The sequence below is a fragment of the Topomyia yanbarensis genome, chromosome 2 (genome assembly GCF_030247195.1).
Source record: "Topomyia yanbarensis strain Yona2022 chromosome 2, ASM3024719v1, whole genome shotgun sequence".
Lineage (NCBI taxonomy): Eukaryota > Metazoa > Arthropoda > Insecta > Diptera > Culicidae > Topomyia > Topomyia yanbarensis.
The window spans coordinates 111,452,773-111,476,575 of NC_080671.1; the positions used below are offsets into that span (position 1 = coordinate 111,452,773).

The 23,803-nt window shown below is 36.3% G+C and overlaps 1 protein-coding gene across 2 annotated transcripts in view; it reads left to right on the top strand.

Moving 5' to 3' along the window:
* The window catches only part of LOC131679175 (histone acetyltransferase KAT7), a 338,305-nt gene that overhangs the window by 32,255 nt on the left and 282,247 nt on the right, over positions 1-23,803 (top strand). The window lies entirely within an intron of this gene.

The following is a 23,803-nucleotide window of genomic DNA, read 5'->3' on the forward strand; positions in this document are numbered from 1 at the left end:
AATGGGAAATGATAAAAATCTTTCGTCGGCATTTAATGTTAAATATCTCTTTTGATAATCCTCCGATTTCAACAATCTATAGCTTGTTCGAAAGGTATTCGTTAAAGCTGTCTAAAAACATATAAATTGGCTATCTTGTCAATTTCGGCAGATAATTTAAAAAAAACTGCAAAAAACGCCATTTTTACGCATTCAAACATTCATATCTTAGAAACTAAACATCAGAATCAAAAACAAATTAATAGCGTTCATACTGTTTTTTAGTTCTTTCATTTAAAATTGGTTTGGATAAGATCGGTTCAGCCATTGCTGAGAAACACGAATGAGAATTTGTCCGTTACATACACACACAGACACAGACACACACACACACACACACACACACACACACAGACATTGTCCCAAATCGTCGAGCTGAGTCGATTGGTATATAAGACTCGGCCCTCCAGGCCTCGGAAAAAATCTTGAAAGTTTGAGCGAATTCTATACATTTCTTTTATAAGAAATGTAAAAAGTAAAAAAAAAATAATTAAGTAATATTTATTGATCGGTTTGATTTCACAAAAAAATATTTTCCGTTGGAAAACCCATGTTGACAAAAAAATAATTTTTTGGGGTGTTTAAATTTTTAAACAAGTTTTCTAGATATCACGTTCACCGGAAAAGTAGTTTTAAAAAATTCCATTCCGACATAATCGTGTTTAAAGTTTTGTTCGTCAAGCGCTTATAAATGGAACCACCGCGTTGTGAACGGCTGTGACTTGCAAACTAATGCTCCGATCTCGATGAAATGTCGCTCAGATATTATCGAAGGTATGAAATTTCAGAATATGTAATCAAAGCGATTTTCACGTTTTTGAGCCCCAACTGTGGATATAACCCCTTTCGATCGTTTTTGCACTTATAAGTTTAAAAACGCGGACTCAAGCGCCGCCATATAAACGCTCATTCCCACGCGATCATGAAATATTCACGTACCAACATCTGAACTGTACACTCAATATCGCAATTAGAATGACAGCTCACTGCAATTGGTCTTAAGCAGTTTTTGAGTGGGTGACATTTCCCGTCTCGTTTGCAACTGTAGGGACTGATTCTGACTGGGAGTCTAAAAAGTAAAACATGTCATACTTCGGAAACGATATATGTTTAATGCTCTAGTACAATATATGAGAAAGTCATATTTTTATGTAAAAGTTCTCATGACTCTGAATCGAAAATAGTTTGTTAGTTGGTACGGTATTAATCTAAGGTCTAGTGTTTGCTACCGAAACTTGGATTAAATGAGATGTTTTAAAAATAGTTTAAAACGTTGTAGAGGTAAACCTTCCGGAAGTGCTAAATTCAGTCGAAACCGCCTTAGAGTCGCAGATGGTCACCTAAATGTAGATAATGGCGCGACTGCCGAAGAGTTAACAAAATAACTAATTTTTTCAATTTTACGCGAATGTATCTTTCAAACAACAAAAAAATTAAAGGGTTGTGTACAGGACACGACCACGGTGACATTAAAAATATAGCTTTTTTATCTATCACACATATCGACACACGTTCTTGTTCACTCGCCTGTTTTCATATGTTACAATTTGCTATATACCCTCCCCATTAAAACATAATTTATTGAAGGTCTTTTAACGGTAATCTATTAATTAATCAAGTATCTCACTAGGTGATTGGCATTATTTGGCTGATCCATCTAGTAAAAATAGGCTGGTCTGTCCAGAAAATATATTCAAAAGAAAAGTTCCATATTGAGAGCTGTGATGAGGAAACCCACGCCCGCCAACGGAAATATACAGATTCTCCATAAAATATGAAATTTCATTTTCCATTTAAATTTTCAATAATGTACTAATGAACTTAAGTAAACAATCTTAAGTGTAAGTATTTCTTGATCGATTAGTGGTGGAAAAATGAAATTATTTGATAAATTACATTGTTAGGCAACGTTCGCACTACCAGTTAAAACGGGTTTTTATGCTATCTTGGTGACATTTTTCTTGTTGCTAATTATTAAAACGTGTTATAACTCTCTAGTGTAAACATTGTATTATTAAACCAATTCTGCAGCGTTTTATGTTATATAGGTGTTTTATGTGGTAATAGGACTGACATAATTATATCTTCAGTACAGCGGTTTGTTTCATAATTTAAAACAGATTTATTTTAAAATTTAAATTAGTATACCCAACCGTATTTGTTGTATACCTTAAAACGCAATTAGAACTGTGTTTTAAATACATAGGGTAGGACAGATATTCTGACTGGTTAAACTGGGAAAACAATTTTAAGTCCAGTAACGCTTAAGACATGGCTTGAATTTGAATCGAAAAAGAACACCCGCTTCAACTGCTGCTGGGACGGTAAGTTCTGTTTTAAAATTTTCCGTTGTGTTCAGTACGAAACAAAAGTGTATGAAATTAGAAAACAAAAAGTTCTGCTGGGAATGTGATTGTTTCCGATGCAATTACACTCAGATTTTTCACGCAGGGGATACAGGCCGTGTAAATGAAAACCGCGTAAATTTAAAAAAAAACGCGTTAATGAAAACCGCGTAAATTTCAAAATCCGCGTAAAAAACCTGAGTGTACTCTCCTATATAAAATACTACGCTGCTGAACAGTGCAATAACTACAGAAGCACGTTGTCAGATGCCTTACTGATAAAAAACATATAACCGAAATATGAAACATGAAAACCAATTGGCTCTTTACCCTACGCAGCTACAAAGCGCCGTAAACATGGATTAACAAGTTACAACGCACACGCATGCATAAAAATAAATATATTTTTTTTCAAACGCAACACTCTTAAGCAGCACACACCGTATTGAATTAAATCCAAACCACCCCGCCCACCCACTTTGCAAATCATTCTGTGACACCGTGCTGGTACCCGAAAAATCCGCACACGGCCACCGCTGCCGAAAATGCATAGCGTCTACCGCTTATTGTAGTGCCCAGACGCTGCAGCCATGATCTTACCCGTTCAACATAAGAACAAAAACTGATTCAAACGGGTACGCGTCACCTGTATTTATAAACTAACAGTATATGGTTTAGTCACTTAGGTGCGAGTGTGTGCAAACAGGGTTACCACATATACAGATTATTCTGTATTTTACAGATTTTTCTCGATAATTTACAACCAAGATTCTATATGTACAGATTACAGATTTTTGGCTAAAATACAGATTTTACAGATTTTCAGTGTAGATATGTAGTACTCAGCCTATCAGAAGTTCGGATTCCACTTAAAAGGCACCCTATATAGTTCAGATCTTAAGAAACTACTAAGCCGTGGAACCAAAGTGCCAAATTTTGATATCATTTGTTCTTCAGATAAAGATTAACTAATTTTTCATTGTCAAAATATTATTTTTTTGGAAGCTTCTAGTTAATTTTCGAATACAGATTTTCGGTACAGAATTTTTCTCCCGTGATGCAGATTTCCAGATTTTTTCTCGAAAAAATACAGATTTCAATGTGGCAACCCTGTGTGCAAATGCCAACGTTACCGAAAATCGAAAGCGCTTATTGCATCGCCCGGGGACGATGTTGCTCGTTTGGGATAAGAGCAACAACTGATTTAAACGGACATGCGTTGCTTCTATTTATGACTTTTCGTGTTTCATTGAGCAACTAAGCTGCCCTCTTTTGACGGCTGTGTCTGAGAAATCTGCCTCACGAATGGTATTTTTCCCGTTTTTTGTGAACTTTTTAATTTTACCAATTTCCAAAAGTCTACTTTTATTGGGGAGATATTAAATTATTACCAATATTTAAGTTAGGTGTTTCTGAATCGGTTGGTGTATGAATGATTAAAATCCATCTAGTAATATCGGAGTTATAAGCGTGCAAACCTTACATAGTTTCGTTACATGGGAGATAGTTTAGATTTTAGAATGACACCTAGCCCCAGATAGTGGAGTAAGACATTTTTAATGTCAAAAGATCCGGTGTGTAGAGTTCAATTCACCTGACACGAAATCACATTAACCAGCTAGCTCGTTCCGACCGAGCGAAAAACCGACTGTAGTTTTCGTTATCCTCTTCAAAGTGCACCCCAGTCACACCCATCGAAACATTCTCAGCCAGACCCGAACAGGGGAGCCGTGCATTCAAAAACGTTCCCTGTTCTTATCTACTGAAGAAGGAACCGAAAAATAAATTACATCAAAGCCGACGAGGTCAACGACAAAGCCAGCATCCTTCTGCGAGCAGGGTAGAAGGGAAGGGGAAGGGGGTGTCGAAAAAGCTGTTTCCGCTAGCAGCAAAGAGATGCCTGTTCTGTTCCGTATCTGCGGGGTGGTTGGGTTGGTAGCCCAGCGTAGGAAGGTGTAATAAAAGTCCCGGAACCAGGAAATGGCTTCACACATTGCTGCTTCCTTATGTAGCCAGCGAGCCTCGCCAATGACGGTTGCTCATTCCATCCCGAAAGCCCTGCTACGGAGGTCTTGTGTGTGGCGGCCGCGCGTTACGCAAGATGGGAAAAGCTTAGGCGAGAGGACAGACGGGGAATAGCATTCCAGGATTCGGGTATTGGTTTGCAGCCAGCAAGTTTTCCCGGGCTGACGCGAGGTCGTTGCCAGTTCAGTTCCGTGCGGTTCACCGGATGCTGCTTGCCGCCGGATGCTGGATGTCTTCGGTACTGTGGAGTGCACTGCACTTCCTTCATCCTGGCCTGGGCTGCCGAGAGTAACGTGTGGCGAACGTTGAAGGCTTCCTACAACCGTAGGGGGTTGTTGGGGGGACGGGGGTGAACTGCAGCATGCCATTTACCTTGTGTCGGTTCCTGTATGTTCGATTGGTAGCTGATTGTGACTGAGGCTGTGAGCGTCGATGTTAGTTACCTTTATGTGTACAATGACGCGGTGATGAAATATACCTGTTTCTCGCTAGTTCAGGGTTAGGGGCTTTGAAATTTAATTTTGGAAAGAGACGTTTGGAGCCAAAAACCGGAAATATTGTTTCCTGGTGGATTTGTTTTTACTGAGTTATTTTTTCTTCAAAAAGCTCGAAAAATGGTAAAATTCTATTGGAAACTTTGGAATTTTTATGGTGTCTAGTCTACCATTATTACAATTATTAAATCAAAAATGTTGTAGGTACTCTTCCAAGCACATCAATTTTTAAAATACAAAAGTTTGTATTCGTAAATAAAAAACCCTATTCTATTGAAACTTTCAACTGATTTAAACGGATTTTCCCTATTTTTATCTTATTCGTCCAAACTCCCATTCTAGATCATTGCGATAATTTTGAAATGTTCACGAAGTGCTGTCTGGCCAAATTTTGATGAGGTCTCAGTGGGAGCCGTTCATATTGTTAGTTGTGGAGAAAATCGGGGTTTTCTTCTGCTGGATCACCAGTTTACCACTTTTGCGCAAAAAATACATTTTGAACAAATCTTCGCGATAACTGGAAAAAATTCTGTCACTAAAACTGTTTGACGACGCATTTTGCCGTAGTGTTTTACTTTGCGGCTCAGTTCGATTGCTTAATAAACCGATACGTGAGGAAACCTTCGCGAGTATATTTTGAACTCTACTGCAAGCCGGTCCTAGTTGTGCGGCCAACTCTTTGACACCTTGATGGCACCTTCGGAGAAACAGACGAACGGTTTTTGAACTATTTCAGCAATGCTCACTAAAAAAACTTTAATGATATCGAGTTGATTTGTTCGAGGATTGTAAGGGTTATATTTCTATAACCCTTTATGATTTGATAGAATGATTTTTTCTATACTGTTCGGCCACTTGAAACATATATTTCTGTTAAATTGAGTCTCCGTAGGATTTATTGTTGAAATGGGAAATTTGCTTTACGCCTCGCGGCTCACAGGCGGTCACAGAATCTAGTGCATACACGCTAGCACACGCGAAAAACACGTCAACATACAAACGCTTGAGCTCCTCGCGACCACTCACGCACATCTTCGCTCGCGATCTAGCAAACATTATTACACATCGGTGATAGCGAACACACGCAAATATGTTAGAAAAGCACGTTAGCATACAAACGCTTGAGCCCCTCGCGATTATCCAAGCAACCTACGCCCACGATCTCGCAAACATGATAACACCCCGATGATAACGGGTGTTCAACAAAAAATGCGAATTTTTTCAGTCATGTAGTTAAAAAACAAAAAAATACGAATTCAGTATTTTTTATTGAAAACATAACGTTTATTCTTCAAAAATGAATATTGGAGAAGGGGCCTTGTTCAACCGTACTACGCAACTTAATCGCGCTGCTCTCACAACTGACGTCCATCTTCCGGATTCTGGTGGTCAACTGCTTCGTACCCTTGGCCCGCAAATTATTTTTGCACACTAGGGCACTGAGGGAGCCGAAAAAATCCACAATGGGACGACAAGTTGGTCGGGTTCCTTTGTTTCGGTACGTGCGGTATCTTTTTCTGGTCAAGATACGCCAGCGTCTTCTTGGCGTAATGGGAAGACGCCTTGTCTGGTAAAAAGACGTACTTCCCATCCGTATGATGCTCTTTTAAGAACTGCAGAAGAATTTTCTCTAGACACGCTTCCTTGTACACTTGTTAATTGATGGCCAGACCACTCGGCCTTATCCACGGCTTTAAAATCCCTCTGTCCGATATGGCGTTGTACAGCATATTTTTTTTTCAAATTTATGCTTAAACTTATATTTTACTTCGGGGAAAAATAGTAGCTGGCATTTCCTGGAATTCCGACAGATGATGTCCTGTATCTTGAGGATTCGGTGAATCAAGGTATGGGAGCAGTGATATTTTCGGCCGGCAGCACGCAAACTCGTTCCGTCCTTGTTGTCGAACTGCTCTTTTAACGCTTCCTTCTTCTTCTTCGTCATTATCCTCATTGGACGGCCGCTATCGGCCTTCTGCTGCACGCCAGGATGCCAGGATCCGGTAAACTGTACTCACGGTCACATTCTTGTCTCGAAAGTGGTCTACCGTAAACTTTTTTCCACAATGACCATGCGTTTCGTAAAACACGTTCGCGGAGTGCTTGCTGTAGTATTTGTACAAAGGCTTCTAGTATTTGTAGTGACCACTGGAAATATGGATTGTCCAGATCTACTCCCGTCAGTAAAATTTTATGTCCCACCCACGAAGATTTCGGAACTAGTCTCCTCTTTGAATTCTCCAGCATAGAACTGTATATGGATAGAGTAACCCGATCGACAGATGCTGTCTTAACGAAACATTCTGTGTTTTCTATTTTAATTAGGCATCAGTTTTGAATTAGGTATAATAAACAAAGAGTTTTAAGGTTAGTAAGGTAATCTTTTTTCATAAAATCGTTGGTCGCCGTGATTCCGGCCGAACTGGTTATTGTCCTTATCACGGATATATTTTTTTATTAATTATTGGCAATATTATATCAAAAATTGGGTGTTAAAAATGTTGATAACCATGTACTCTAAGAAACGATAAGGTTTTTCTGTTTTAGATGATCCAAACATGAGAAATCGTTGCGGCCAGAAAAAAAGAACTCCATTTGCTGTACCATTTTTGTCATTAAACTTGGAACAAAATTTCAAATATCTCGAAAACTATCGCATTTTAGAAGATTTTTGTCAAATACATTTTGATTTAAAATGAGAGTTAGAATTATATTCTGTAATAAAATTATAGTTTTGTATGTCAATTAGCATGAAATTTGAAAACATGTATAAAGTTATTGTTAGAAAAACTTTTTTACCGATAAGTTCTCCATCATACAATCACTTTCAAAATGTTTCTTTTCTCGTGAGGTTTTTATTGACAAAATATAAAAAATTAGATTTTTACAATTTAAATTTTTAACACAAATTTTTATTTTTGTGAGAAATGACACAACATTTTTTCCAGTGTATATTTTTTATCGCACATAAATATTTATTCTCTGAAACTCGTCCTCAGAAAGGTTTGCTGTATAAAATACAGTAATCGAAAAAAAAAAATTGAAATTAATGCTCGTAGAAATTTCCACGCCCTTTTAAAAAATTTCTCTTGAGTCAAAATAATCTTATCGATTGTGGAAAATGTTTAGTCTTCCATGCCGATGAAATGTGTAAAGTTTCATAGGAATCTAAAATGGTCGGTCAGGATTTTAATTATTTTCGGACGGATCTTCGTGGAATTCCTCATACAGTAAGATTCCGTTTTTGGCACGTTCCGTTTTTGGCATGCTCCCATTTTGGCACACTCCGATTTTGGCAACAAATGGATTCCGTTTTGGCAACATTCTTGTTGTACATAATAAGTCTCTTAAAACTGCGCAATAAATATTTTTTTATATCAATTGACATCACATTTTACTTTATTTCCAATCATGGAAGTCATATTAACCCTCAAAGGGGCAAATCATTTTTTTTAAATTTTGTTAAAATTGTCTCATAGTTTCAATTCATTACTGTGATAATTTTGAGATGTTTTTCGCAATGTTGTTTTGAAACAGTGTTATGCATTTAAGGGTTAACTATATTGTACACTATACGTGTTGTGTTTAATGATCACAATAAGTATAAAAATGTATTATTTATGTATTATAACTGGTAACAGTGTAACTAGTGTCTGAAGGAATCAATTTTTATAGTAAGACCCAGAGCACTTTAAGAGTCAAGTACAGAGGAATGTACTACACTGCATAATAAGACTAGTTCTGGAGAAAATTTTCAATAGAACCTTAATAACATTGCGAGCCTCTTTCTCTCTGGATTATTACGACGTCAATACAAAACTTGGCACTAAATTTTCAGTACATATCGAAAGCTGACCATGGTGCGTCCCAAAGCCGTATTTGAGAATACAAAACTGATGGCCCCCAAATAGTTTGGTTTAGCTTTGGAACATTTGTTAGTTTTTTGGCGATTTTTTTCAAATGAATGGAATTAGGGTGGTCCTAGTGGTTGAGGTGTTCACAGTATCGACTGTTTAGATGTGTGAATTTTACCTGCGAAATGCCCTACAATATAATAACACAAATTAATTGAAGCAAGTTCGCTAAATAAACAAGGCTATTTATAATGGTTAATCTGTTATGATTTTTTTTTTTTAAAGATTTAAGGTAGGGTGGCTCTTGAAAAATAGGGTTGCTTATATTATCTTTTGATGTGTTAATTTCTCGCAAATGCATTGTTCTAGAGATTTTTTGGAAATTTTATTGGAGCACATTTTCACAGTAGCACTGATGTTTCAATCCCTTTTGTTTGGATAGTTGCAAGTGATTTATACAGGTTTTCTTTAAACCTAACTATCTTCAAACATTGCAATTTGATTTTCAATCTATCAATTCCGACTGGAATATCGACGATTGGTTAGTTATAGAGAATAGAGATGGTCGGGTTTCAATTTTTTCAAACCCGAACCCGACCCGAACCCGAGAGCATGAAAATTTAGAAACCCGAACCCGACCGGAGCCCGAAATTATAAAATTTGAAAAACCCGAACCCGACCCGAGCCCGAACATTTTAAAGCTTAAAAACCCGAACCCGACACGTACCCGAGAATGAAAATTTTGTAAAACCCGAACCCGACCCGACCCGAGAATTTTAAAATTTGAAAACCCGAACCCGACCCGAACCCGAAAGTTTAAAATTTGAGAAGCCCGATCCGAATCCAACTTGCTACGGAGAATCAACCAAAGATCTCGAAGATTTTTAATTCTAGGCACCCGATCTGGACCCTAGGCTCATCAAGTAGAATCACTCGAATCTGAAGTAGCAACATAGGCATTGAGTTATATCTGCATACGGCAAAACAAATCACTGCCGAGTAGAATCCGCATTTATATTTACTATTATTGAACGTCGAATTTGTAATGTTCTGAGAAACTTATAAATCGTCGATATCTTAACCGGAAATTAAGTTAAATCGGTGGCTAACTCATGGGGAAACAGAAAGCTTGTTCACAGTTTCCAACAACCTTGTCCGTCGTCCTTAACCAAAATTTCTGATTTTTTATCAGAAACCATACATTAAGCTATGGCAATTGGCAATTCGTATTCTACAGTTTACATGACGTCATCCACGTTACTGGTTGGTAGGATCAAACCTGTATCCCATCATTAGCGTTAGGACGATCTATGGTGGGGTATCTAAGTTATTTTATGCTTCAGATTATACGGTAAGCGCGCCAGTAAAGATGCTTCGACTTCTCCAATGGAGCTCTTGGAACGACTCCAAACTTTTAAAAATCCGTTAATTGCTTCAACAGAACACACAAAATTTTTGCGATCAATTCCTTAAGTTCGTGGAAATTCATGTATTTTCATGAAGGAATCCGGATCATGCAAACAGCTCATCCCGGGAACAGACAGAAAGTGCTTGTTTCATATATGTACCACTGATTTGATAGTGATGCTATTATACCATCACCATATGAGTGTCATGAACAACGGAACCTGGCGGAAGTGAAGCTAGGTTTAGGTCTGATGGAACAAAGACAGTCTCTAGAAAATAAATTTGGCCTAAACTATCCGCTTTTAAAAAAAATAATGTGCCCTTTTTAAATTTGAGCCTCCATAATGACACCAAAGTACCACCAAATCCTTAATTTTCCGTTATAGTTAATTTAAATTGCAAGCAATCTTTATCATAAACCAATTTGATTATTAAACTTCCGTTAAAGCAGGTACAACCTATTTGTTTCATTTGACCAACTTAACAGTGCTCGCTTAAAGTTTGTTTGGGGTACAAATGTACCACACAAACCCGTTTGCGTTAGTATTTTGTCATGTGTACATAATTAAAATAAATTATTTTATCTCTTTTTCAAAGCAAAATATCGATACATAGAAAGCGAGAAACTTGTGTAAAATTGTATAAGTTCCAGCTCTGCCGAATAATAGTATCTGTTATTTGCAGGCATTGCATTTATCGCTCATATGAGTAAATGCGCCCAAATAGTTTGCTACTGCGACAATAAAAACTCACATTTTCACACGAAAAGTTATTGGCACACACACAACTTCTCCGGATAAATACAACGTGTTATTTCTCCGGATAAATAAAACAGCCGGAGAATGAGTGAATGAGTTTTTCACGGTATCTTTTCTTCGCTCGCTGCTTTCCTGCCGTTATTCCAAAACACGAAAAAACAAGTCTATCATTTTTCTTTGCCGCTTTTCTTTGTAATTAAGTGTATTTTTTAAGTTTTTATTGATTTCCACGAAATTAAAATTTTATCACCTTCTCCGGTGAGAAGGAAAAAGTCAAATAAATTTTATCCGGAAAATCATTCTCATGCTATTTGTGCAGACGGAGAATTTTGCGACTTATCTTATCTCGGAAAAGTTGGACATCGGATAAGCTTCTTTTCGCGTGAGTGAGAGAGAATTACAATGCCTGGTTATTTGATATACAAAGCACTATACCAAAGTAACTAGAAAATGCGCTTGGATTGGTATCGTAATTTTTGCTTTTGCGGATTAAAGAGGCAAAACACATTCATGAATATGATTTGTATATAGTATGCAAAACGCATCATTCGATTTGTTATCTTCTGCAGTCCAGGCTCTGGAACATACTTACTTATATACACGTATAATGCACCGGCTCTACCTGTTCCTTCGACGCCTTCCTGTTTTATCTCCGTTACTGCATATTGCTGTATTTTGAACGTTTGTATTGGCGTTTGGTTTTCAAAAAAGCATCGGAATAAATACGCTTTTTGAGCGGTTTTTGAAAAAAATGTTCAAAAGGAAATTTAAAAGTCTTTACAAGATCGTATAAATGGTCGAAATCGATTTGAAACTACCGGAGTTATAGCAATATGAAGAAAAAGGGAATTTTGACGTATTTTAAAGACTTACTCTATACAAAATGAAATATTACATAATTAAATAGTCAAAACGCGAATATTTTTAAACAGGTTACTTTACGATTGATTTTAGAATAAGACTACCAAATTTATTTATTTATTTATTTATTTATTTATTTATTTATTTATTTATTTATTTATTTATTTATTTATTACTACAAAAAAGACTGTCATGAAATGGTTGGGTTGTTTTGTTCAAAACCCGAACCCGACCCGACCCCGATAATTTGTAATTTGAAAAACCCGAACCCGACCCGAGCCCGAAAGTTCAAAATTTCAAAAACCCGACCCGACCCGAACCCGAGAATTTCAAATTTGAACACCCGGAACCCGACCCGAACCCGAGAAGCTTTAATTTACAGAACCCGAACCCGACCCGAAACCCGTCGGGTTCGGGTCGGGTCCGGGTTTCGGGTCCAAAAACCCGAACCCGACCATCTCTAATAGAGAACAAAATTTATGTTTTTTAACAAAATTGTTCATTAATCTTCACGAAAGAAAAGATAACAATCCCAGGAGCGAATGTCATGATAACATTTATCACACTTTGAAGCTTTTTTTTATTATTGTATATTTTTGAAGATTTAGGAATAAAAAGTTTATTTCTAGATATATTTTTCATAAAAAAATTGTTAAATTCATTTTCTCAAGTATTTTTTAACGTCATGTAGCGCCATCTACATAAGTTATTAAGTATAAATGTCTTCAGTACATGTGTTAAAAATATCAAACAAACAACTTTGCCGAAGAAAGTTTTTTGATAGAACACCTCTGTCAAAAGATAGAACTGATCTAGATCAGTTCCTACTTATCTAGATCAAAACCAAAAGTGTCAAAATAATTATCATTTCCATCTAAGATACTTTTCTAAAGACACCAATCCTCCAGGATATATACCCAAGGCGCTAGAGGTTTTGAGCGTCGAAAGTAGCACGAGCCCCACCGTACGACGTCTGAATTTGATAAAGACATGAATAAAATTGAATTTGCTTATTTTTTCTTTCATCTCATTCCATTTAACATATGATTAAAAATCCTTGAATCATTTTTGAAATCGTGAATTGAAAATCTAAAGTTTAAAAATAGGTTCCATTTTTGGCACGATTCCGGTTTTGGCAACTGAAAAAAATAAAATTGTTGCCAAAAACGGAATCCTACTGTATCTTGAAAACGACAACGTTCTGGAAAATTTTTGGTTGTGAGCATTTTGGTTTGTATTGGCTATTTAGAATCATATTCCATAAGAAAATTGTGCTTTTTGACTGCATATAAAATAAATTATAAAAAATACGTTAGAAGTTTATTGCTTGAAAAACATTTTATTGATAGCTTTTCCATGATACACTAAAATGATCTTTTCATGTTTATAACGATTAAAATTTGATTGTTTATGGAGGTTGAGAAATGCGTATAACTTATGAAAAATGTGCAATTTCACGTATTAAAAAAAAACATAAAATATCTGGAAAACTATAATATTTTTAAACATTTTGATTAAAATCATTTTGATTTGAAATGACATTTAGAATCATTATGCGATAAAATTACAGTTTTGTCAATTAGCATTGAATTTAAAAACATATGAAGTTATAATTAGAAAAAATTGTTTACTGATAGTTTCTTCATTATGCAATTACATTTAAAATGTTTCGTTTCTCTTTAGGCTTTTGTTGACAAACATGGGAAAACATGGGTTTTACTGTACTATAACAGATTTTTTTGTTTTTGTGAAAAATGTCACAAGTTTTTAATTCAGTGTATATTTTTTTCACACAGAAGTTTTCATTTCCTATAACTCTTTCTCGGACACTTTTGCTGTACAAAAGACGGTAATGGAACATTTTTTTTCAAAAATGTTCATGCAAAAACTACTAAGTCCTTTTAAAAAATTGCTGTTGAATTAAATTGATCTGATTGACTGTGAATATTTGGTCGTATAATGTTTTTCAGAGCATTGATACATTTGTATTCATTTTCAACTCCGTAAAATATTTTTTTTTAGATTTTTGATTATCACGATGAGTATGTATTTAAATTTTAAAACCCTTCAACAGAATTTTAAAAATACTAAGTTTTCTAAGGCCAGGCAGGAATATGTTCGAACTTATTCTGCACGACGCACAGAGGAGTAACTGGGGTCAAATCCTGGTCAAAATTATTTGTTGCTGCTTTTGCTATTATTATGCCTTGATATGAACAAAAAAATAGACAATAATTAGTTTTTGGAAAAATTTGGCATCAATCCACCTGCCAGTGCAGAAGTCAATTTTCTATATCCTTTCGAAAACTGGTAGTTATGAGGTGATCTTGGGAAAACATTTGTTTTTTCCAGTTGCACAAGCAATTGATCAGTGGAAAAGGGAGAATAAAAGGGACGCTTGTGCATATTTTCATAGAGATACATTTTGAAAAACATAGTATTTGGCCCTACAGCATTTCGGTGTACCTCAAATTACTTAAAATTTCAATATTTTCAAATCGCTTTGAATTTGTGGATCGGACAAGATTGGAAGAGTTCGAATGTTTTTCGGATAGCTGGAATCTGGTTTTGTAATACTGATTCAGCAACTTTGCCGGATCTCGCTGTATAATGTTACTTTTGACGAATTTCGCGCCAACTCGAACAAATGTTGGCAGCACCCTCTCAGATTTTATCAAAACTTTCTGTACATTAGAACTTTGTCACAAAAAGCCACTTTGCATACTTTGTTTTTCCAAAAATGATTTAGACTGTCTTTTGAAAATGGTCCAGCTTTTTTACCAATTTTTTTTCAAATGGCTGTAGTCTAAAAATGAAAAATCCTACAAAAAAAAATATTGTAGGAGTGATTTTCACAAAATTAGTCACATTTTTGAATAAAAATATTGAAAAAATTCTTCATCGACTCCACCACTGAAAAAAATCGCTTTAAAAAATTTAAAGTCGATTTACAAAAAAACCCATCTTTGATTTGGATGAAATTTTGTTCCAAGATAGGTAATTATTTTCCCTACCTACCGTCAAAAATCAAAGCTGGGCACTTTTAAGGAAAAACGTTAGTTGAAAAAACTTTTCCTTGTCCAAACTGATTTTTTTTGGCGCATTTTTATCGAAAACTTCAAAAGTCATAATTATCTCAAAACCCAATTTCGCAACTGCTAGTTTCCTGATACATGCAAAAAGTATCAGTAACGAATTTGGTATAGACTGGACTGGAACGAAGGGATTCGTTTAACGAATACTTAGCGCACGACCAGACAACATGTTTAATATCGCGATAACCGCCACCACAAGTGCAGAGACCGCTCTCCACGATCTCAATACGCTGTAGATGGGCCTTCTACTTATAATGATTGTACATGACCCGAGATATCACCCGAATGAAGTCATGACCCTTATCCATTCTCTTGGACCAAGGTTTTTTGATACCTTTGGGATAAAATTCTATCGCTCCACGAAATTTGCCAAATTTCGAGTGTCCTCTGAGAAGAAATATTTAAAAACTCGTTGAAGCTATGCGATCTTTCATAAATATAACCTTCTAATGCCTAAATGTCCACGTTCTCATTATCATTCTAATCCAAGTGTCCACCTTCTCATTACCCGGAATGGAGCACTGCGAAATTCAAACTAAGGTAATCTGCTATAATTTTTCAGATAAAGTACTCGAAAACTTCCATGTTTTCCCCAAGAAATACAGAGTGCTTTTCATGCTCCATCAAGTGGGGAGTCTCCTTTAACAGTAACGATGTGGACATGGTCGTTGATAGGTAAATATAAAACCATCAATGTTGGCAGGACAGCCTCTTTTATGATTGCATTCAACACTACTGTCATAATAATTAGCATAACAGCGATGTATAGCTGCCATCATATGACGAACGTTCCGTGTATTACAATCACAGGATGAATCGAATACACAACTTAGGCCTTAGCCACCAGACGAAACATTGTTTCTCTGATGATCTGTCCGTTAATCCGTTGACGGACCGGTGCCAATAATCGCGTTTTTCAGCTTTCTTCAAGTTTTTCATTTGCGTTTGAGCATCGCGTATATTGGAAAAAAAATTCGGGCGATCCGACGTTCAAAAGTTCCTTTCGCGTATAATTCTAAGCAGTCTCTGCCCTCCACAAAGTAGGAGACTGTTCACGGTTATTCTCGTCTGGTACTTGTTTCGTCTGACCTTTAATCGTATAGCAAATGCATTGTGTAAAACCTGGGGGAAAATGTAGGTACTGAAACATAGGGACACTTGGGGTTTTGGATGTACCATATAGAAATTCCTGCGAGTTTCTAAGATTACCGAGACCAGGAACCACTTACTTCGGTTTTATAACAGCACCCTTCAAAGGACACTCTCAGGCCTTTACGAGGAAGCTTAGCAGAGAAAACTGATTTTCCTCTGTCGGGAATTTATAGGATGGCGAACCAGAATTTTCACTGACTGAAGCAAAGGGTTCTTGAAGGAGTGAGTTAAATCTCGCATATAACGATGATGTTAAATGGATTATCTTTGCCCTCATTCAAGTTGATTATGAATATATACCAAATTCGTTACTGACACTTTTTGCATGTATCAGGCAACTAGCAGTTCAGAAATTGGATTCTGAGATGATTATGACTTTCATTGGTTTAGTTTTTGATATAAATACACTGAAAAAACAAATACAGTTTGGACGAGGATTTTTTTTCATATAACTTTTTTTTCCTTAAAAGTGCCCAACTTGAATTTTTGACGGTAGGTAGAAAACATAATTACCTATCTTGGAACAAAATTTCATCCAAATCAAAGATGGTTTTTTTTTGCGGATCGACTTTAAATTTTTAAAATCGATTTTTTCAGTGCAGTCAATGAAGAATTTTTTCAATATTTTCATTAAAAAATTTAACTAATTTTGTGCAAATCACACCTACAACACTTTTTTGTAGGATTTGTCATTTTTAGACTAAAGCCGTTTCAATTAAATTGGTAAAAAAAGTTTGACCCTTTTCAAAAGACAGTCTAGATCATTTTTGGAAAACGAAGTATGCAAAGTCGCTTTTTGTGACAAAGTTCGTATGGACAGAAAGTTTCATTAAAATCTGAGAGGGTGCTGGCAATTCTGAATACGATTTAAGTTCGCGAAGTTCGTCGTTTTTATCATAAATGGAATAAAATGTTAAAAAATGTATTTTTTAAAGTTGGTTCAATACACAGCAACACTACTATTTTCAGTTGGTTTTAGCCTAAAGTTATACAAATGACTGTGTTCAACTACGTTTGTAATAATATTGTCATACTTAAAACAGCCATCATCACTAGAAAACGATATTTCTGGATACATAATTAAAATGATTAAAAAACACTTAAAATATCACAATTTTACGTCCATTCAAAAAAAAATTAACGGTTTTTTAACATGCTCTTAATTTTGCCACGTTATTTAGCAGGCTTTAGAGTATGTAAAAAAAATAACAAAATAGAAAATCGGAAAAAAAGTAAAGGAATTTGTTCTAGCATTTAATTAGCAAGGGACTGGAAGGTGAAGTATATTTTTCAATATTTAGAGCCATAGTACTCAAGGGAGAGCAAGGAGTTGAAGGGAGAAAGTTTTAGAAAAGCGTGGAAGGATCATATATGCAAGCTTAGAGCTCACCGGCGACTTAACCTTTTGTCTGCTACCGTAGGAGTCAGGGTCTTTTGGCATTAGAAATGCGAATCACCTGACTCTACGGCATGTCCGGACAAGCGTAAAGTAACCGACTTGAGTACTATGGCTCTAAATATTGAAAAATATACTTCACCTTCCAGTCCCTTGCTAATTAAATGCCGTAACAACTGTTGACAAATTGACTCAATAGGTCGTTAACAAAAATGGTTAACAAAAAAAATGGTAAAAAAATAGAATTTGTTCTAGTTACTCCTCTGTGCTGCGTGTGATGTGTGATGACTAATCTTATCTCACTCTACATGACTTTTCTCAACCAATTTTGAAAGTCGACTAGGGTTAGGTGAGATGCTCTATTGCCATTAAATGGGAAACTCACGTCATCCCAAGTGACTCTTCCTAGTCGACTGAAAAACGTCACGTAGAGCGAGGTGAGATTAGTCATTTGACGCTACACGCCGTACAGGATAAGGCCGGTTGTGGTTCTGTCCATGGGAAAATCTCGTCTGGATGATTATGATAATATATTTTTATAACAAAGAATCCCAAACCACACTTTCCACGAAAACAGTACAATTCATGGTTAAGATATTTATAAAATACCATCCAACCCCAAAGCATGAAGAATTTTATGGAGACGGAATATGTAGTTTTCTTTGCAAAACACTAAGCGTTTCTTCTAAAAGTTATATTTTATATCAAGTGTTGTCTGAGACTCTCCATGAAAAAATGAATTGAATAAAATCGATGTTTTTAATAATATTTTAACCATAAAATTGAAAGAATATAAATATTTACCAACCAATCTTAAGAAAATTAAAGACATATATAATAAAACGGTCAGTTAACTAAACTTAGAACAAATTGAGCTTCTTATCATTTATCAAATCATTATCTTTTTTCGAAACTCAATTCAATAAACGTAATGGACTCTAAAAATGTTCAAACCCAAAAAGGTTACGGAACCAACCAGACAACTGTACGACCCATCCCAAACAAACACTTGCCGGGGTGAGCCTTCCTGATTCGGTGGAGCCACCCGGTCATTTCATCATGTTGCTCTACTACATCGGTCATCTGCTGAATGAACTCTACCGTGGCGTCGGGGGCACGAGATTGTGACGGTTTCGTTCGGTTGATGGGGGACGTGATTGAGGTGGTGTCGAGATTCGCCTGGACCATTCAACTTGATTTATTTACCGATGGCGTGCCGGTTGTCATTGCATTGGCGTGGAACCGTCAATGCAGTGAGGGCTAAAAAGGGTACTTGTACTGCCACAATTCTCCGGCTAACAGGGTACGGTCGGTGCGCGATGCGAGGCGATGGTAACGAACGGGAGTTCTCGCTCCCGTGACTCGTTGTCGATGTCTGCGTATTCGCACAGACTCATCGTCGACGGGCGCCGGTGTTTTGGTCATTGAACTTTGGTCGGCAGCCAGCATCCCTCCGCGGAACGGTGCTCTCGCTCTCTACGATCAGGTGTGGGGGTCCGACGGGGACGCTAGACAACGGCAAGCGCCACGACAGGACAGATTTCCTAGTTAACGTGGAATTAGGGAGGAGAAACGAATTGTTTGTGTAAAACATTTGCAATTTGGGGAAAGTTTATCGCTTTTTGAAGATAAATTTTGTCACGGGGAGACGTGTGAAATAAAGTTTGTTTTTGTCGCTTGTACTAAATTAGTCTACTCTAGCTAGGGTTAGAGGACATACTTTCTGCGTTTACGATCGGGGAAAATTTATGGACCATTGGCGCGTCTCGCCGAAATGAAAATTTCAATGACCCCAAATGTATATACAACAATAATGTGAATCGGTAACAAATTGTTGACTGTCTTTCTACTTATGTTCTCGAAGGGTGATAGTTTTACGCCAGGGGGGGAGGGGGGGGGGTAGGGAAGATGACTAGACAACGTCACAGAACCCACTAGGGACGGGTTTTGCCAAAGTACGTTTGCGCTCTCACGCATACACATGTCCTGGCATTGCGAAATGAGAGCCAAAATCCTCTTATAGCCACTGTTGTTACAGCAAGGACGTTGGGCAAGGATGAGTTTGGCAAAAAACACAAGGATTCCAGACAGGTCTCCGCGGGGTGCGGTGGAAGCAGCCCGCGACGTCGCGGAAGAATGAATGGGAGAAAGTGCTGCACAGATGAGAGCAAACCAGATGATGGCTAGTGTGTATACATCCTGGAAGGAGTTGTTTGTGTACACTGTACATAACTCCTGCATTATGTAGCATTACGAACACGTTTGCGATTTGATTTTGCTTGTATTGCCAGCCAGCCAGCCAGCCAACAGCCGTGGTAAATTTTTGGCGAGAATGAGAGCAGACGGCCAGACACGCCAACCATAACCATGCATCACGGAACCCGAATGGTGTCGTTGACGTCTGGCGCTAGTTGCGAAGGGAGATGAGAATCAGGATCAGCAGGAGATGATTACGTTTTGATGGTGCGCACGTGGAACTTCGGCAATAGTGTGAGCGCCAATGTAGGTAAACAGCAGTAACACGACGTGGTGTTTTTGTTGCTGATGTCAGTGAGTTCTGTGGCGCGGTTTGTTTATGGGGTGGACATACCCTTCGTAGAGTAGAATTGAGAATGCTCTTTGGTAAATTTGAAAAATCGTCATCAATGTTAGAGCAGTTGAGTAATGCATGTTATCATAACTTACAAGGCTTAATATTCTTCATTCTAAAAATTCAGGTTATAAATAATGGAAGGTTGTTTTTGACCTACATTCTTGATGTTTCACTCCTGTCATTGTTTTATTTTATTCAATGGAAATCTTTCTTGATTTACTTGATGTTCATTGTCCCTTTTTAATCATTTATACGAGACCTCGCAAAAATCTTTTCCAAAACAGCCAAGTAATCAAAACAGTTACATTTTCCGGATCTTGAGTGAGATTTGATTTTAAGGATTTTCCCCTGTTTTTCCGTCTATGGTGTTTGTTTCTGACAACATTCAATGAGCTATTTGTTGCTTAATAGGGCAAGTAGTAGTACTCAAGTTCGAATATACTTCCTGTTTCAAATAAATCGCTTATGGTAACCATAAATTGTTATCTAGTTGTACATCTAATTACACTTTCTTATCATTGGGTCTTACTTCCTATGGGCAGTGTACGTTGATGATGCTGTAGTTGAAGAAAATACCGTTAGTGCATATTACCCAGTAATATGATACTGGTTCCCAGCTTGTTCGTCGTGTCGCCCCTGTCATAGAAGACCCGTCTGGCCTGCCCAGGAATGTTTCAGCAACTCTGTGATCTCCAAGCCGTAACTTTTCAATTAATCTATCCACGGATTCAATTGCTTACTTTCAATTCTATATTCTTATTTTCTAATCGTGAAAGATTCGCGTAGGTTATTGACGATATTTCCTCTTTGAATAATGTCAATACCGAGATAATCTAGCATTTTATCAAGTAACAGCTTCTTAAAATGTTATACTGCAGTAGAATTAAAAAAAATATTATTCGTCTAAAATATGCTATAGGGTCTTGACAATGATATACTAAAAATGGAAGGTGATAATAATATCTAATAGTTCAAATTTTTAATTCTGCCGTAACGCCTCTCACGTTTTTCTCAAAAATGTTACTCGAACGAATTATTTTTGATCGTTTTGATGGAAATTCCTATTACACATTCAGTACGATTAAAACTTATATACAATGGATCGACAGCCACAAACTTAAGGAGCTACGTGTTGACGCTGAAACATTTGAAACCAAGGGCGGATCCAGGGGAGGATCCTGGGTGTCTGGGCCCCACTCCTCTCGTAAAATATAAACTTGTTAAGAAATTTTAAATTAGTTTCAATTCTAAATTAGTTTCAGATTCAAAATCAATTCATATTAAATTTTTCACAGGTTTTTATTAAATTCCATTATTGCGTATTACGTACTGTACAATGTTCATTTCAAAATCGAAATTTCAGACTCCCTACGAAATTTTGTTCAGGATCCGCCCCGCTTGAAACAAAAAAATACAATATTTAATTAATTTAATCAGCATTAGTTCAATGTTGTATTCCGGTCAACGGTTATTTTATTATGCGGAGGTGAGTATGTGAAGGGAATAAATAATGCACAAGCGAACCACCCTACCTTTCAGCGTTTTTTCAGTTACTGCTTATATGGAATCAAGAACCGTCATAGGTGGTCAATGTGGTCAAAGTGTCGTTGGTTAGTCATCATTGATCTAAACTTGCAAATACAAGTAATTTTGACCGATTTTAAAAAGTTTTGCTTCCTTTTGATACCGTCGTGGTACAAGTTTTTGTTGAAAATTGCTCTCTGATGCGCTCTTGAACCCGTAACTCCGGAACTAGAGTTCTGATCGATAAAATTTAATGGAAGCCGATGGGAAGGTTGTAGCTTTAATTTGTGACTAAGTTTTTGCAAATCGGTCCAGCCGACAGTGACATTATAAAATACATACGCACACACATTGTCACTGATATCGCCCGCATACGCTTATTCTACAAACAATCCGATATGAAGAATAGGAAATACTTTCCTTGACGTAAAACATTTCGCACTATCGTAACTAATTGTCCATATTACATGTTATCATTCGGTGGTCTCCAATTCAACAAATACATCGTAGAGCTGAAATAACGAAATCTAGACTAGACTGTTTAATGTTCAAATTGCTTTTGTTCGGAAAACATAGATTACTCTCGGTAGCCGGCTGCCCAGAGTTTAAAAATAAACTCAAAACCTAAACAAGATCTTTTCTTTTTTGAGTGAACGTATACTCAAACACTAACTCAAACAAAGTCTAATGAGGTGTTCGTCCTACCCTTTCCTTTATTCTTTCCCGTGAACGATGGAGATCGGGGTGGCCGGCAATGGGGGCTATCGTGCTGTTGAGGTTTTAATATGGGTTGGATTGGTATGAAATTCTACCTACCATTTCCTTAGCAAGTTTTATTACATAATCAGCAGTCAAACATGATGAAGTTAGTATGTCATCCACCAAAATAAACGTCACGACGGAACTTTCATTTTGGAAAATATTATTTTAAAATGTAATTGAATTTTTCTTTCTTTTGTCATAGCCCGTTTTAAGCAACTTTGCTGTAGACATGTAGTTTATTTTGTCGGAGAGAATCATTGCAAAAAAAAAAAATAATCTATACCATGAATAGCAATTTTTTATTTCGTGATCTAGTGTGCTATACTGCCGTTATAAGCATATTTGTCCCTTGTTCTATGGGATTCCCTATATACATGGGACAATTATGCTTAGAGCGGCAGCATATTATTCAGGAAATTTGAACGTATTAATGTTTTGAATCATTTGGAAAAACAATTCAACCTAGTAGAAGTTCGAAGAAAATAATTGTAAAGTTGAGTCTTCTTTTAGAATTTTTCCATGAAAAATGTTTTCATATTTCAATCAGAAGACGAAAAAGGCAGTTAGTGTCTTCAGTAATGTTTTCTGATGTGAGATTTTCTAAAACTTTGTGGAAGTCATCGACCCTGAATACGAACTTTTTGCAAAAACTTAATAAAAAAATTATAAACGAGCTTTAACCCATATAGTGCAACGATTCTACATATTGTTTGGACGATACCCTGAATAGATCGTTAGGCTATACGATGATTATTAGGGTAGCTCTTTTTTTACAATTTTGTGCGGATTTTTATGATATTTCAGCGGCTTATTAAAAAGTGTGCCATTTCTCTAAAAATTAAAATATCGCAACATACGTCGTTTGCTTGGTTTCTGAAACTCGGCTAAAATTAAAGATTTCCGGCCATGGATCATTGTTTAAAAAAAGCGCCGGTGATAAAATACTGCACAGGTACCTTCTTATAATAAAATAACGTGAAAAAATATTTTTTGGTTCGCAGTTAGTACTATAAATTCTGTTTTACAGAATTGCCTCTTTATTTCATTCACAAAAAATCATGTAGTAAGCCTACGTTTTCGTGCTCCTTGATGATTTTTTCATAAAAAGTATCACTAAAAAACCTACAGAAATGTAAATTTGGGGGAGTGACCAAAGCTTCCAAAGAGAAAAAAGTAGAAATTAAAAAAAACGTATTAAAAATATATAAAAATAAATCTATAAAAAAATTTAAATGACAAGAAAAATATTCAAAAAATAACTATACATTTAAAAATATATATATAAAAATATAAAAAAATCTATAAATATATGAAAAAATGTACGAAAAGCATAAAAAGTGTAAAAAATATTTAAAAATATTAAAAAGATGGAAATGATATTGAAAAAACGGAAGGAATATTAAAAGAATGGAAAGAATATTAAAAAGATGGAAAAAATATTAAAAAGATGGAAAGAATTTTAAAAATATGGAAAGAATATTGAAGGATGTAAATTATA